The sequence below is a fragment of the Lycorma delicatula genome, chromosome 1 (assembly GCF_047948215.1).
Source record: "Lycorma delicatula isolate Av1 chromosome 1, ASM4794821v1, whole genome shotgun sequence".
Classification (NCBI taxonomy): domain Eukaryota; kingdom Metazoa; phylum Arthropoda; class Insecta; order Hemiptera; family Fulgoridae; genus Lycorma; species Lycorma delicatula.
In genome coordinates, this window is record NC_134455.1 from 321063943 (window position 1) to 321080138 (window position 16196).

Consider the following 16196-nt stretch of genomic DNA (forward strand, 5'->3'; position numbering starts at 1 on the left):
TCAGCTGTTCTTCCCACTCGCACGCTGAACTTTGCACCGTAAACATTTCCTCTGCCGTTCAGCTGTTCCGATGACGCACGCACGCACAAGTACACACAGATACTAACTACCGATGCTAGTGCCACAACGAGATCATCACCCACGCACACACACATACACATATCCCGGTGCAGCAACCACGACCATCAGGATAATCCTCGACCACACACACGCACCGACTGCCGGTACTCGACCCACGACGACGACGTACTAACCGGCAAGGTGACGCCTCCCGGTGCAACAGCTACAAGCTCAACGACATGGTGACGCCTCTCAGTACGACGGTCACAACGACCAGGATCATCCTCGAGGTACGTCTAAAATCTTTATTCACACACGCACACCCACCCGTGTGTGTGTGTCACACATACACACACACACACACACAAAACACTCGCACACAATGCTATGACGTCACATGTCACAGCAGACGATTGTAATAGCTAATTGTGGTACTGTCGTCACTAATCCTAGATCGCCGACCACCGCCATCTTGGATTAATGACAGCGTCCAAGATCGCCGATAGCTTCCATCTTTCGTCTACAAAATCTCAATTCCTCTTCCGAGGGAGAAGCAAAATGGCCTCGCAGCGTAACTGGTTGCTACTCCACCCCCTCCGTTTCTAGCCATGAGTGGCTTAATCGGAGGATATCTTCTTGTCCTCAAACTGCTTGCATTCCACAGTGGTCAGTCCGGCCTCGTAAGATGTCTCCAATACAGATGCCCCGAGAGATATCCACATCGGTAAATTTCGCCCTCGTCAAGTTTGCCTTCAAAGAAGACATCAGACATCTACCACGCAGCCCTCAAGAACTAAGCTATGCTGAATTGAAAGACCCGGCGCCTAGCTCTTCAAGTTCTATCATCACCTACAACCGTAAGTACCCACTTTACAAACGATTGCAAAAACATGTTTATGCCACGACAGCATAACAAATTCAACCAAATTTCATTGCCAAGACGGCATATCGTTATAATTAATTAATAATTGGAGTACTATTAGCGGGAATAAAATAAAATAAATGTCCCAGAGGATCCCAGGTCTGGTCCGTTCGTGAGCCGAGTATAACTCTAGTCTCCCACTTCAGCTTACACTTTGAGGACCGCTTGAATTTTCAGCTAGGTTGATCGCAACCAACATTTAATTTATTTGCCCCTTAACAAATGTGTACTCCAATTCAACAAGACGCCATGCTAAGTCAGTATAAATCACACCCGAGAGAGTGAAAATCACTCTCCCCCATTGAAACTTTAAACTACTCTAACCGAAGCACGATGCTAACCACGCCTACCTCTGGCCAATCGAACTGCCAAGGCGAAACCCTAACCACCCGGGACACTAACCATGACACAGTACCCTCAGACGCCAGTGCAGGTTATAAGGAGAAGTAAGTAGTCAAAAATGTATAGCAGAATCACAGTAGTAGAAACCGCAGGGAGATTAGAAACTCTTCCAGGTCTCACAACTAGTAAACTATAGCACTCAGTCGAAAACTGAGACTATCGCAAAGAAAAGCATAGATCCATTCGATTTCGATGCGAAAGCAACCCTGCAATCAGAGTCACATCCCGCCGGAAATGCCCACAGTCACCACCTAACTGTTGCCAAAGAAGCGATTTGGCATCCCATAAAAGCCTAAACTCTACGGCCCTCCGCACCGAAGAGCGAATGGATCACAATAATACAGAAAACTAAAAATCCGCATGACCTGGTAGACCACTCAGTTTTTAATGGGCGTTGCGAAAAGCAACCCCGAGACTCACAACACCAATTCACCTAACAATACGTACAAACATCAAGCTTTAAAGAAGTATATTAACTATCCAAGGAATTGAAATACAATTCTGCTGCACGTAAGTAACAGCCACAGTCCTTACTGTTGACCGAATGTTTGCGCTCTTTGCGTAACCTTTAATGTTGATGCAAGATGAAGCCGAGGCTTTCTGCGGATAGTCATCGCACAAGCGCGATGACTATCTATATTTTGTGGCGGAGAAGGTCACAAGCGACCTTCTCCGCCACAATGTGCGAAGACCGACGCATACTTACAAAATTTGATTCTGCGGCCAAAACAATAGCACTTGAAGCACCTTTGAACATCCACGTGCTCCTTAACCCTATAGGACGCTAAATCGACATACAACATACCCTTAGACACAAACTTCTTAAAAAGACCAGCGCTAAGTTTAAAAACGCCGTGATACCGCTGGACATCACCCTTACCAGTCTTAAAGAGTAACCTACACTCTTTCTTGAATTCAGTCGAGTTTTTTCCGGTTACTACGAAGAGCAATCTAAAAATCCTCTTCGAGTTGTCTACTAGTTTTAGTAGACCCCTTCAGCCTTATTCACAAATAACACTTCGGGCTGCTTTGAGGCATGACTAGTTTCCCGCTTGTCCCTCACAACGTTAGCGTAACGCTTCAGCTGTTTGGGAGCAGGCGCCGGAACCTGAACTACCTTGACCTCCGTAGACCTGGAGGCCAACTTTTCCACCGTCTGCCAAAGCAGAGAGAATTCCCCTAACATGCCCTACACGTGGCAAAATCCTGGTCCTCGCCCCTACACTGACGCTGCGGGACTGTCAAGGAAATCCAGAAGATTTTCTAAACATTGCTGCGCTGCAGCCAAAATCGCAACAGAACTGCCAGGTCTGTCCTATGCCGCCTTGAAATCCTCGACCAACGGATCGCCTTTCACTTCGCAGGTGGATGGCCCAACTTACATATCCGAGCCTCCGTCTTCTAAACTCGAGAACAGGAAAAGTTTCGCTCTCCTCTTCCGTCCAGGCCTAACAGCTGGTCCTCTAGCATGGCTGGAGTTACCCTAGCCTCACTATCATGGGATTTCGACATCTCGCTCTCTTCCTCCTACTAATTAAATTTGGGCAAGCCCACAAATGTGACGACTGTCCACAGCGAGCCAAGGACAGCTGGTGACCTTCTATATCTCCTGTCACTCTTTGTATCTATTAGCCGCTTCTGGATCGGTTATAAGGGTACAACCACGGATTACTGCCCTTGTTCTGAAAAGAATGCAACTAGGACTAGGGAGTATCCCCTTACTAGTCAAGAGGTCTTAAGACCAGACGTCATTGTCACCTCTTCGCCACGGTGAAGTGGATAAGTGTCGCAGAAATCTCCGCCCTATCTGAGTACTGTAGCAAACGTTGAGTCTAACTTGAACTAAGCTACGCAGCAGCCACAGAATGCAAACAGCACACCCTGAACTATCTTGATTTTCCCATTTTTTCTCTTATTTTCCATCCACAATCCAAGTCCTCCCGATTCTATCCGAACTGGGACCTTTCCTATCCCCTGCTCCCCTCAAAAAAAACCCCGACCCCCTCCAAATCCAACCTCGGATTTTGGTAAAAACATTTTTGGACCCTCCGTAAAAAGGGTTTTTTCTTCAAATTGGAGAAGGCGGTACCAGAAGGTAAAAAGACCATAGAAGTAGTAAAACCAGGGAATCAGAATGGTAAAACACTGGTCATAAAATCAGCAGGCTGTTCGTACTCAGAGTTACTAAAATCGATGAAAGAATGAGAATCATCTGACGACATCAATGATGTCCTTTCACCTAAAAAGGAAGCCAGGAAAAAATGTACATTAGGTTGAAAAATATGAAAGCGGCAGAGTCAGTTAAGAACGTTCTACACGCAAAGGCCGAAGACTTACAAGATTCCACACAATCCAGGACAGATCGTCGGACAATAGTGCATGTGTGCGACATTGATGATGATACGGATGAATTAGCAGATAGAAGGGCGGTGGCTAATGTTAAAAGTCACGAGAAAGAATTCAGGGTATAATCACTTCGTCCTGCCTGCGCTTCAACGCAAAGAGCCATTCTGATTATGTCATAAGGCCAGCTAAAAAACTTACAGAACAGAGGGTCAACATTGGATGGATTTCTTGTCAAGTATATATAAGAAAAGATGAAGACTGTTGAGTATTCAAAAATGAATCTTCACCATAACCTAAATATTTTTTTTTTTTGGCACATATTAGCTGGGCCTTCCTCCTTTTGATGAACATTTAAAACATATTTTATTTTATTTGCTTAGGGTGTTATTAAAAATTTAATAAAATTAAAAAAATTAGAGAATATAAAATTAAATATTTTTTGAGAGTATGTTTCAGTACAAGACACAAGTTACTCAAAATTAATTAACTGAATTTTATAGTGATTAAGTCAAAGATAAGTTTTTCTTGATAATAATGTTAACAATTTCTTTGAAGTGTTAGTGGATTAGTGACTACCATCTAGGTGTAGCCAGCATTAGAGTGACCAAAAATAATATTAAACTACTGAAATAGTTGTAGAATTGACTAGAAAACTGATAATTGATAGAAAAAATTCATCTTTTGAAATCTACTACATATCTTATAGAATTTTTTTATCAAAGTAATAGGATCTGGAACTACCAAACAGTATTACTAAAATTCAACATAAATATTTTTGTGTTTTTCTATTCTAAAAAAATTGAAGTGTTTCTTGTTGTTTAAATTATAGCTTAATAAATACAGCAGAAAACCAAGTACTTTTAAATTTCCTTTCAAATGTAATTCCTTTCTAACCTAGAGCTATTTTTTACTTATGAAAATTGCTAGTAAATTACATGTATTGAATTATTTAACAAAAAATTAATATTTAAAATTTAATATCTATTTTCTTTACAGAGGGGACCTAGTGTTGTACCTTAGCTACTGTTCAAGAATTTATTTTGAAAGTTTTATTATTTGATTCTGACACTGCTACAATTTGCCCACTTCCATTTTGTCCAACAACTCATGAAGAAAATATCTCACTTACACATGCTTTAAGCGATATTCTATGGCAAGCAGGACAAAAAAAATGTGGTGTTGTAGCAAAGTAAGCATTTATTTTTATTAGATATCTTTACCAGTAAGCAATTTATCTTTTGCAATATTGGAATATTTATTAAACATTTTATTCAAAATTCAGAAATATCTATGAAAGTGATAAATTACAGTAGTGTGCAAATTAATCTAGACACAGATGTTGTTCAAATAAAAAGCAATTTTATTTAGAAAAATCATACCTGTACAGTTTGTGAATACCAAGTAATTAATATGTTCTTTATCAGATCACTTTAAGCACATGATTCAACAAGTTTGCTACATTTTTTTTTAATTCTTCATCATGAAACCAATAATTCGATTATTTTGCATTACCAGTAAAAGTTATATTATTGCTTTAACGAGGTCAATTTTTGTGGTACAATTCATTATTGAGAGTCGTTTTTTTGACTAATGCCCAAACATTTTCAATTGGGTTTAAGTCTGGGGAGTTGCCTGGCCACAGGAGCACTTAAATGTTTCATTCTTTGAAAAATGTTTCCACATTTTTGGCAGTATGGCATGGCATCAAATCTTGTTGGAACACTCCTTTGCCTTGTGGGAATTGTTTTGAAGTTGTATTATAACTCTTTTTTTCAGAACCTTAATATGTCCTTAACATATATACCTTAATAAGATGCTTTTCTAATGTATGAACCCATAAAAATGAATTTAAAATGTTTAAATTATGAACATAAAAATTTTTTTTTTCTTCTTTTTTTGTTTGGGGGCGAAAAACGCCTGTGGGTTATCATCGCCCATAATTTTCTTTAATAAATAGGTAAAATAACACTAAAATAATAAAACTAAATAAGGTTTAAAAGTCACATAAAAATATGACTTGTCAGAAAACATAACATCTTTTCAGTCTTCTTTGGTCCACTTAGCATGTGCTTTGGCTCACAAGAGCCTTTTCTTTTTTGCACAGAGCTGTAAGAAGTTAGCATCTACTATTGCCATATCTGTTCTAGCTGCTAATTCTTGATTTCAGTCCTCAGCAGATAATTTTGGATTAACCATATTTTTTTTCACTAATAACCTGATCCTGTGTTAAGAGTAGTTTTCCTTTTTCGGCCACATTTGCTTTAAATTTTAGGTGAAAAGAAACCAGTTTATTTAAATTGTTTTAAAATAGTATTCACAGTCCCTAGTCCAACACCAAACTCAGAAGCTATTTGATGTTGTGTCTTACTGGTAGGCTCAGAAAGAAAAACAATTTTCAATCACTTTCTTGGAATTATGTCCATTATTATATATTCAAGACACACAAAACAAAAAACATGAAAATATGATTTTGTAAAAAAAAAAATAAACTTTCATAGAACACTATTTATTACATGAAAATTGCTAAATAACCTAAGAACAATAACTTTCGCATTACTTAGATAATTTTAAGAATGGGTGTGGTCAAGCAGCGTAACATAGAAGTAAACAAAAAATTCCCTGTGTTTGGATTAATTTGCACACTGCTATATATTAATGGAAAATAAGGCTTTAACAATTTATGAAATAGTTACAGTAAATTATAGTAATTTTAAAAATAGTGATATGGATGACAAGATATGATTAATTTGGAACTATTACATTGGCCACATTCAACTACTTATATAAAGAACAAATACAACTTCAGATAATTTTAACTTGAACTAGGTTAAATTGTATGCTTATGAAATAAAACCAGAGATAAATAAAAACATATTGTAAACTGCAACATAGAAATTTTAAAATTAACATTTAAAATCCACAAACTTATACGTGCAAACAGTATAAAATTTAAAACAATTATGTTTTATCAAAACAACATGGTAATTGAACAAACACGTAACACAGATCATATATAAGATTCACTTATAAACAAAATCATTTATCAGTTCAAAACGAGAGCTGTTAACAATAGCACTACTAACCACTAACCAAGCAAGCCCAAAAAGATCTGGAAACATATAATTTCAAGTATTTAGACATTTTTCTTTATGAAAGCTATTTGTACTTAAACTAAGTATAGAACCTAACGCCACTTAAAAGTTTGGCCTCTTCAAAACTGCATAAAAGTTTTGATAATTTTAAAATTACATAGCAGAAAAGAGATCTTTATTGTGACATTTTAAACAAAATTTCAAAACAAGGAGAATGATTACATGCTTTAAATTAAATTGATGGCATTCCAGTTATGAAAACTGATGAATTTAATGAATCTAACTAGGATATCTTGATGTCTGTATTTCATCATGTTTTCATTAATCTTTGCAGCATAAAAAAGCCTAGTATGACATTTTTATTGGTATTACAATACAGGTGAATATGGTCAACCAGGACTTATTATACTAGGTTATATTCATAGCATAAGTTTGCTTTTCATGTGTTATAAGGTAACATTACTTACATTAATGTGAGTTACTTGGCTGGTGACCTCAACATCAGTAGCTGAAATTCTTTTATTCATACTACGTTTTATTGAGATGAAATTTGTTTAAAAGTATAATACATTTTTTAAGTAAACAACTGAACCAAATTGTTTTTATTGACTTATTTCAAAATATTTTTAGTTCCCCTTGTGATTGAAACTGCTATCATCAGTGAACAATCAGGCTATTGTTCTTAGCCTGACATCTGGAGATGTCATTGCTGGCAATAATTTTTCTGTTAGAAATGTTTATAGAATGTAGTAAAAAAATATTCTGGATTTGAATTTTGTCTGATCATTTAGTACAGCATTATTTTGTGTCTATGTATTTCATAACATCTGAATGTGTTAAGAACCATTCTTTTTTATGTATTTGTAGAACATCAACATTATTTTTGATTTGTGTCTATGAAATAGTAAATGCTGACTGTGTTGCCTGAAGGCTTTAAGTAATCATTTTATCTTTGAAGCTGCATCCTGTTTGAATATACACAAAATAAAGAAAAGAGTTACTAAATTCCTTAATTTTAGAGATTTTTTACCTTATTAAAGAAAGAAAATTCTTTCCTTGAACATAACAATATTATGAAAATAATATTCCATGGTGAAAGATAAAGATTGAAATCTACATATTTTTTTATTGTTTTGTTGCCAGTCATGTAACTATTTTATATATTATGTACCAGTTTTTGAAATACTTTTTGACTCCCTTTTAAAAAACCAAATTTAATTATCTACTTTCTCAATTTTCTTCTCCGTAAGAACTGCTTATAATAAACTTGATTAAGTTAACTTTAGAGTGGTTCTTATCTTATTCTTGTACAATAAACAATGGCCAAGTTGCAGTCGAAAAAGCTAAAAGGCTCCATTTCTTTACCTAAATTCATTAATGTCTTAACATAAGAACCATAAAAAAATTAAATTGTAGATAAATGAAGTTATTTTTTCAAAATTTATAATAAATGTAAAATGATTCTAAAAAATGTATAATAAATTATCTTCTCTCAAAATTTATAAGATAATCTCTACCAGTTTAGGTGTAATGAAAAGGAAAATGCCTCTAACAGTAATTTATTTAGTGGCTTGGAATGTCAAAAGTTTACAAAACTAGCTAGTCTTCAAGCTGCCATAGAAAAAAATATTAACCAGTTTAATTCTTCAAGTAAATGGATGTTTCCTTTTATTGTTAGTGTCATCTTATCTTCTGGAATAAAAAAGTACTGTTACTTATATATTTATGTTAATATAGTTAGGATAATTAGTATAATAAATGACAACATTTTTTCATTTAATGAATTTGTTTATACAAACCTATTTTTTATTGGCATACTGTAAAACTGTATAATAGGAGCATTTTTAAAATTACAAGATGGAAATTACATTGCTGTTTTCTGAGTTCCATTTTTTTATAGTTTTCTTAAGACACTGATTGCTGTGGCATTAGGCACTAAGAATGCTAGCAGTATACTGAAGTTCACCTGGTGTTTCTAATTTTTATGGTCTTTGAAAACTGATCCATTGAATGTACCTTCTTTAGTAACTGATAGTTTACTTTATAGCTTATAGTATTAAATTTCTAAACCCACCGGGTTGATCTAGTGGTTAACGCGTCTTCCAAAATCAGCTGATTTGGAAGTCGAGAGTTACAGCGTTCAAGTCCTAGTAAAGCCAGATATTTTTACATGGATTTGAATACTAGATCGTGGATACTGGTGTTCTTTGGTGGTTGGGTTTCAATTAACCACACATCTCAGGAATGGTCGAACTGAGAATGTACAAGACTACACTTCATTTACACTCATACATATCATTCTCATTCATCCTCTGAAGAATTATCTAAATGGTACCGGAGGCTAAACAGGAAAAAATAAAAAAATGAAGGATTAAATTTCTAGATATTACTCTCTGAGATGTTCTACTGTACTGCAAATCATCACATTTAACAAAAGCAATTTACAGTCTTACTTGGAATAGTTGCCCACTGATCCAGCAGAGTAAACCATTCACCAAATAACATCTCAAAAAAACAATTACAATATGAAGAGAATCAGATCACTTAAAGTACATATTAAAATAAACTGCTCAAAAACAAAATAGTAAGTTACAGAGAACAAACAGTGAAACATAATATGCTTTAATTCAATAAAAATAGTGTATTAAAAAATACATAATAAAATGGATACAAAATATACAAAAAAGCAAAGTTATAGAGTTCAGCCATTCAGGAATTCCTCCTAAAGTAGTAGCTGCCCTATAAAAACGTTTCTTGAGCAGGTTATTGAATTCATTGAGATTTAATTCCTTATACTGTAGGAGAGTCAATGAAATAAACTCAATAAAAAAGATAATTTTCTGAAGCCAGAGTCCTCTTAACAGAAAACATAAACTGATTTCTGACTTGCATTGTGCTGATGGTAGTATAGGTGTTGTTCCATGAGTTATTATTTTTTTAATTTAACTGAATAATTAAAAATACAATGGAAAGGTGTTATAATTCTTTAAACACTGCACAGCAAGAAGTTCTTTTGCAGTATTTAACAAATCCCAGTTCTATCAATTCTTTTCTTTATACAGAATGGAGAAAAAAGAAGTTGCTGTACTTTTTATTCTTCTTCTTATTGTTGATTTTGACCATCTTTAAATCCCATAAAATAACTTTGTGGTTCCTTCTCCTCTCTTCCTTCAGTGTTCTTTCATTCTTTCACTAAATTGTTTCTTTCTTTCTTTCTTTTGACCAGGAGGTATTTGTCTTCTTTTCCATATACTGGAAACTCATAAAATCTCTTAGTTTAAAAATTTTTCTTATCACATAATGTCTTTTTAATGACCATTTCTTGTATGTATTTTCAACTTCGGTTATTCATTTGTTAACTGTTTTTTGATTACAGTAAAAACGTTCAAATATTTTCTTAGTTAATATGTCCTCGTGCATCAGGATTAAGTGTCCATGAAACTTTATTCTTCTTTTTCCTTGAGAAATCGTATATGTTAGCCATCCATTTTCCTTGTTAATTCTTTCTATAAATTACAAAATATATTTCTTTGAACTTCTTTTTCTATATCCCTCTTCTTCTTTAAGTCCAAGTAGTTTCTCAGAATGTTCCTTTCTTTCTAGTTCTTTTCTTTCTAGTTATCTATTTTCCCTTTACTTGTTAAAAATAAACATTCTGTTTCATATAGACATTCTCAGATTGAAAACCGTATTGTAATGTTTAAGTTTTGTTTTTATAGACATTTATTTTTTATTGTACATATCCTTCATCAGTCAAAATGCTATTCACCAGTTGAAATCAGTTGTAGTGCAGTTCCATTTAACTTGCTCTGGTTTTGTTAGCTTTTTTGTCAAGTCCATTTGTCTGGATTATTTCCCTACTATTTAAAATTTTCAATTCTAATGGTCTTTCCACATTTTGTATTTCAAAATCTTGGTGAAGTTTTTATATTGGTCATAAGTCTGGTTTTCTCAAAGGAAATTTGTGAACCAATTTTCCCCATTATTCTTTTAGTAAGTTCTGTTTGCTGTGTCTACCAAAAAGATTGCTAAATAATTTGCAAATGGCTTATAATTATCAAGATTTTATTTTTTATATCCCAGTTATATCTGTCTGCATATTTTTCTTCTAATTTCTTCTTACATTGTATATTCACTTTTCCCAAACAGTTTAATAGGACATCAGTCCTATTAAACTGTTTGAATAGTTTAATAGGATTCCTTCTCTGACTTCTCTTTTAATTAGAAAGATTTCTGAAATTTTATTCATAAATTGAATTTAAAAATTTTTTTAAATCTTATCATCTCCCTCAAAATATTTCAAAACACCAAATTTTGATTTTTTGTCAAGTCATAAGCTTTCATAGTCTACAAAAACAATTACAATTTTTTTTTTTCATTGTATATTTGATGAGTTAATTTTTTTCTCTTTTTATCACCTGTGTGCATGACAAATTGTTTAATTCAGATAGGTGAGGCAACAGGTAGCAATAAAGATGCTCATTTCATTGCCTATGTTTGATTTTGTGATGCTAAGTCAGCAGTAAAACTATTTTTGAGCAAACCAATAGAATTCAAAGCACTAATTTCATCATTCTACGAAGGAAGGGGTAGCTTCTTGATCTTCCAGGAATATATCTTGATGCCGAGTCAAATATAACATTGGTTATAGCATCGACATCATTTTCGATAACACCAGTTGTTTCGGAGAGTATTATTTTGCAGAGAAGCTCGTCCAATCTGCCATATCAAACAACCATCTTTTGTGGATAGATATATTTTTGATAAGACATGAGTTGAAATTTGCACCGGGAAATGGTCACTTAAAAGTGCTGAACCTTGAAAGTGTACTTAGGTGCTAATGACGCACTTATAAATGCTAAATCTATGCAAGACGTCAATCCGTCTCTGACTTTAAAATAAATTCCTGATTCGCTGTTTAGTATAACGAAGTTAGAATTTATAAGGAACTTTTCCAACCCTCTTCCCTTCCCTAGGGATCAATTTGATCCGATTCCCAAATAGGAATGTGTGCATTAAAGTGACTCATTAGTAGTATGGGTGAGGAAAACTGCGCAATAAATCGCATTATCTCACCAATCAAAATTTTCGGAAAATATATTCTGCAGATATTAATCTACAGCGGGCGCTTCATTCCGATTGCGACCGCTCATAGATTTGTGTTTATTTCAACCGCGTCAATGGCAGCTCCATTCAACGATAATATCCACGTTACTCCACCGCTAACTCTTATGTTTAATGAGATTATTACACTCCCTCCCTAAAATGAATGACCACTTTACAGAAATAAAGGTTACCAAAATATTTATTTCAGTTATATTTATATGCAGTTGTTGTAATGGATTTATTATTTTTGTTGATGTTTATAGCAATAAATATCAACATTAAATAATAAGCCTTAAACTTAAAAATTATATAAATTTATTAATAGCTTAGTTATTGTATATGTATTCATAGAACAGCTAAGTATTTTTTTTTTTTTTGCATTATTGACTAATATTCAATACTAATGTTTACTTTTTATTTTCAAAAACTGATTTAGTTCAGTTCTTTCCGCGGCCTGGTACAAATGGTATAATTGTTTCCTTCTGTAATGTGTGGCATGTTAGTTGTTTTTTTTGTGAATAAATGAATTCATATGTTTTTGCATTGTTTATTAGTTTTTTTTTTTTTTTGCAATGGCAGAATTTAAAACCATAGTTAAGAATAAAAACACTCCGTAGTCAAGCTTGTAAAATGTTAATAATGTATACAATTGTATGAAGAAAGAATTTATCAAGTTAGGAAAATTAGAAGATGACAAACATTTAATATGCACTCACAAATTGGAAGAAAGAATCACTGCAGCTTGTGGGATTTCAAGACCACAAGTCCAAAAACTCCGAAAAGAAAAGTAGGATCTTCTTAAATCTTAATCACAGTCGTGCTCATTCATCACACCAAAAAAGTATAATTAACGTTCAAAACCAGTGAGTGGATTAGACAGTTTTGATCAAGGCGTTGTAAGAATGGTTAAAGAGTTTCACGCGAAGCATAATGAACTGTCTATATTAAATAAATTATGCAAAGAATGTAAAAAGAGTATTCAGTTTAAATGTTCTAGCAGCTATCCTGAAAGAGTTAGGGTACGTAAAACAACTGATAATAATAGTTAACTTTTCATTGAAATAGAAGACATCCGGTGGAAGAAGATAGAATATTTAAGAAAAATGACAGATTTCAGAAAGAAAATTCTTTAATTGTTTATTTGGACGAATCGTATATTTTAACGTCACATTCAACGACAAAATCGTGGTCATATGGTTGTGGTGCAGGAGTGAAAGTGTGATTAATAAAAGTAATCGATTAATCATAATCCACGCTGGAGGAAAAATAGGGTTTATTCCAACCGCGATGTTAACTTGGAAAAGCGGTTACTACGGTCACAAAGTGGTCACGACAGCGTCATCAAGAATTTCATGATGTGGGCATCTGAAAAATTAATTCCTGGTCTTTCTCCTCAGTCAGTGGTAATTATCGATAATGTGCCATTCCAATATTCACTTCTAGAGAAGCCCCTGAATTCAAATGATAATAAAAGTGGCAAGACTAATTGTTAAAAAATAACAACAATCCGTTTAATAAAACAATTTTAAACCCACAATTGTGTCATAATTAAATCACATAGAAATTCAAAAATAAAATAACGTCTTGATGAACTGTTAAAAAAAACAAGGTAATCAGGTTCTGCGACTTCTACCTTACCATTCCTATTCAAATCTGATCGAGATACTAAATCTGTTCAGAAAATAACCGAACATTTTTAATTACGTGCCAACGGAGATATTTTGTGACGTGCGGTTGGCAACACTATATTCCGCATAACCTTCTCTGTATCCACATGTTCGTGGATTGTTGATATCTCGTTTAGTTTTCGTGTTACTGTTATTTGAGTGCAATGAGTTTTAAGTGTTTTAGTAGCGATTTTTGTAATGTACGATTGGAATGGGGGCAACGATACAACGTAAAATTTTGCGTGAAACTGGGGAAAACTTTCACAGAAACGTTTCAACTTTTGAAACAAGCTTACAGAGACAATCCTCGGGTTTGTACGCAACGTTACAAATGATTTTCACGATTTAAAAGTGGTCGTCAGTCATTTGAAGATGATCCTTGACCAAAAGGCCTGCGACCTCAACTGATGACACCCACGTTCAGAAAATCAACTGTTTGGTGCATGTAAATCGCCGACTGACAGTCGGAGAACTTTCAGAAGAGGGTAGTATCTCAATTGGATCATGCCATGATATTTTGACTGAAAAATTGAACATGCATCGAGTTGCAGCAAAGGTTGTTCCTCGTTTGATGACCAGACAGCAAGTGTCTGGACACCAAGTGGACGGTTTGTCGGCAATTTCTTGGAAAGCCAATGACGATGAATGAAACATCCATGTAAAGGATCATAACGAGAAACAAACGTTCAATCATCACAATAGATTGACAAAGGATTTCCACGCCCCAAGAAAGCACGTTAGTCTCAATCCAATGTCAAAGTTGAAAATTATACATAAAAAAAATTCCAAATATTGTGCAAAATAGAATTTTACAATAATAATTATACATTTATTTTAGTGTAATCACGGATACAATATACAGTCAAGCACTTGTTAAGATTTTTTTAGTTTAAAAATACTTTTAAAATAAAATTCTTTTTTTGCAATATTTATTTATTGAATAATTAATACTAATTACGTAATAATGAATTATAACTAATAAACAATGAAAGTGCTAATAAATTAAACGTGTATAAATAAAATAGACTATTATTGTGGTCCAATTAGATAGGTGTGAATCTTTTCAGGTTCAGTAGTAATGCAGTCTCGACCTTCTCCAACACAAGCTTTTATTTTCTTTGTACGCGTTGTACTGTGATGGTTGGAGTTCAATTAACTACTAAAAACACTAAAAGTATAACACAATTTTCTACCAACAGTACAGAATTCAATTATGCTTCTTACCTTATTGTTTGTTTTTTTTCATTTAATAGCACTTTCTAGGGTTTTCCTCATCAGTTAATATTTTTTTTTTTTAAATTACATGTCAGACTCAAAACATAAACTTGTCAATAATATAAAAATACGTAGTCAAAAATAAAATATTCCATGTAGCCAGCCACACACAGTACTATAATAAAATTATTTAATTATTCAATTCAGATACAAATTTAAAAACATTCGAAATTGTAAAAGGATGTGATAAAAAATTAAACATTTTAGGGTACTTACGTATTAACGCCACCGTAGCTACAGGTTTATTTAAAAACAAAGTAGTCAATCGGATTTCGGTTTCTTCTCACAAATCTAATGGTGGCAGCTCTTTAAAGAAATTAGTACTGATATTCTCTTTATCAGAAAAAATGATTTTGAATTAAAAAGGAAAGTGTTTGGGTAGATAACAAGGCAGTCATTATTTTAGTCTCTTGATAAATTAATATTTTAAAAATCTATCTAAATGTTTTTTTAGATTAGTAAGCATAGAATAGTATTGGTCACTGATTTTAATATTCAAAAAGTAGGTTGGAAAAGAGAAATCTGGATGTAAATATTTATTGTTATCCCAAAAGAAGGCCGAGTTTGTTTTGAATTTCTCGAAAACATGAATCTGACTCAGTAATTCATCGGTATATGATGAATTCAAGAGGTAAATCTATTCTGGTTGGTCACGCTGAATTGTAAGGGCACTGTTGTCTCAGGCAATGTAATCTCATGGTCTCAGGCACTACATGCCCCTCTGATTGTGACAGTATTTGATTCTTTGGATGTATACAATGATGGATGCTATATAGTACGCACGTTATGACTGTGGGGAATCTGGAGATTTTAAACGACTTTATAGACAATTACCAAAAAATAATATTTTAAAACTAAAATTTATTAATTAATTTTCGATAGCGGCTTTTGAATTGTGAATTATTTTGTAGTAAATTTGATATTTAATACATTTACCTTAAATAATTTTACTTTAAATAATCAATACAGCAGAAATGAACAATGAAGTATGGTTTTTTCTCCAAGTTTCAATCTCATTCTCCTTTGCTTACATTTTCACATAACTTACTGATAACTACTGAAAACAGTTTATCATGTTTCTAGGTACTTTTAATTTTTTTTTTTTTTAAATATCAGTTTCGACAAATTTGAAGAACTAAAAAGTATTGTTTTATTAGATATGGCTGCTACAATTTTTTTTTTAATCATAAATAAATAATTAGTATTAAAACTGTTTGATGTTTCTTTGTGGTTAACTAGAGGTCTATGGATGTGGGTGCAGAGTTCAAGTGTCAAAGATAACGTACATTACTATCATTGTAAGTGGCATTCTGTTGTGTATTATAC

At 33.5% G+C, this 16196-nt stretch overlaps 1 protein-coding gene across 1 annotated transcript in view; it reads right to left on the reverse strand.

Annotated features, from left to right (window-relative positions):
* The window catches only part of LOC142334185 (serine protease inhibitor-like), a 267470-nt gene extending 251571 nt beyond the window's left edge, over positions 1–15899 (reverse strand). The window contains exon 1 of the mRNA XM_075382002.1: positions 15807–15899. The gene's annotated coding sequence lies outside the window, so the exon portion shown is untranslated. The remainder of the gene's footprint in view (positions 1–15806) is intronic.
* Positions 15900–16196: the final 297 nt, after the last annotated feature.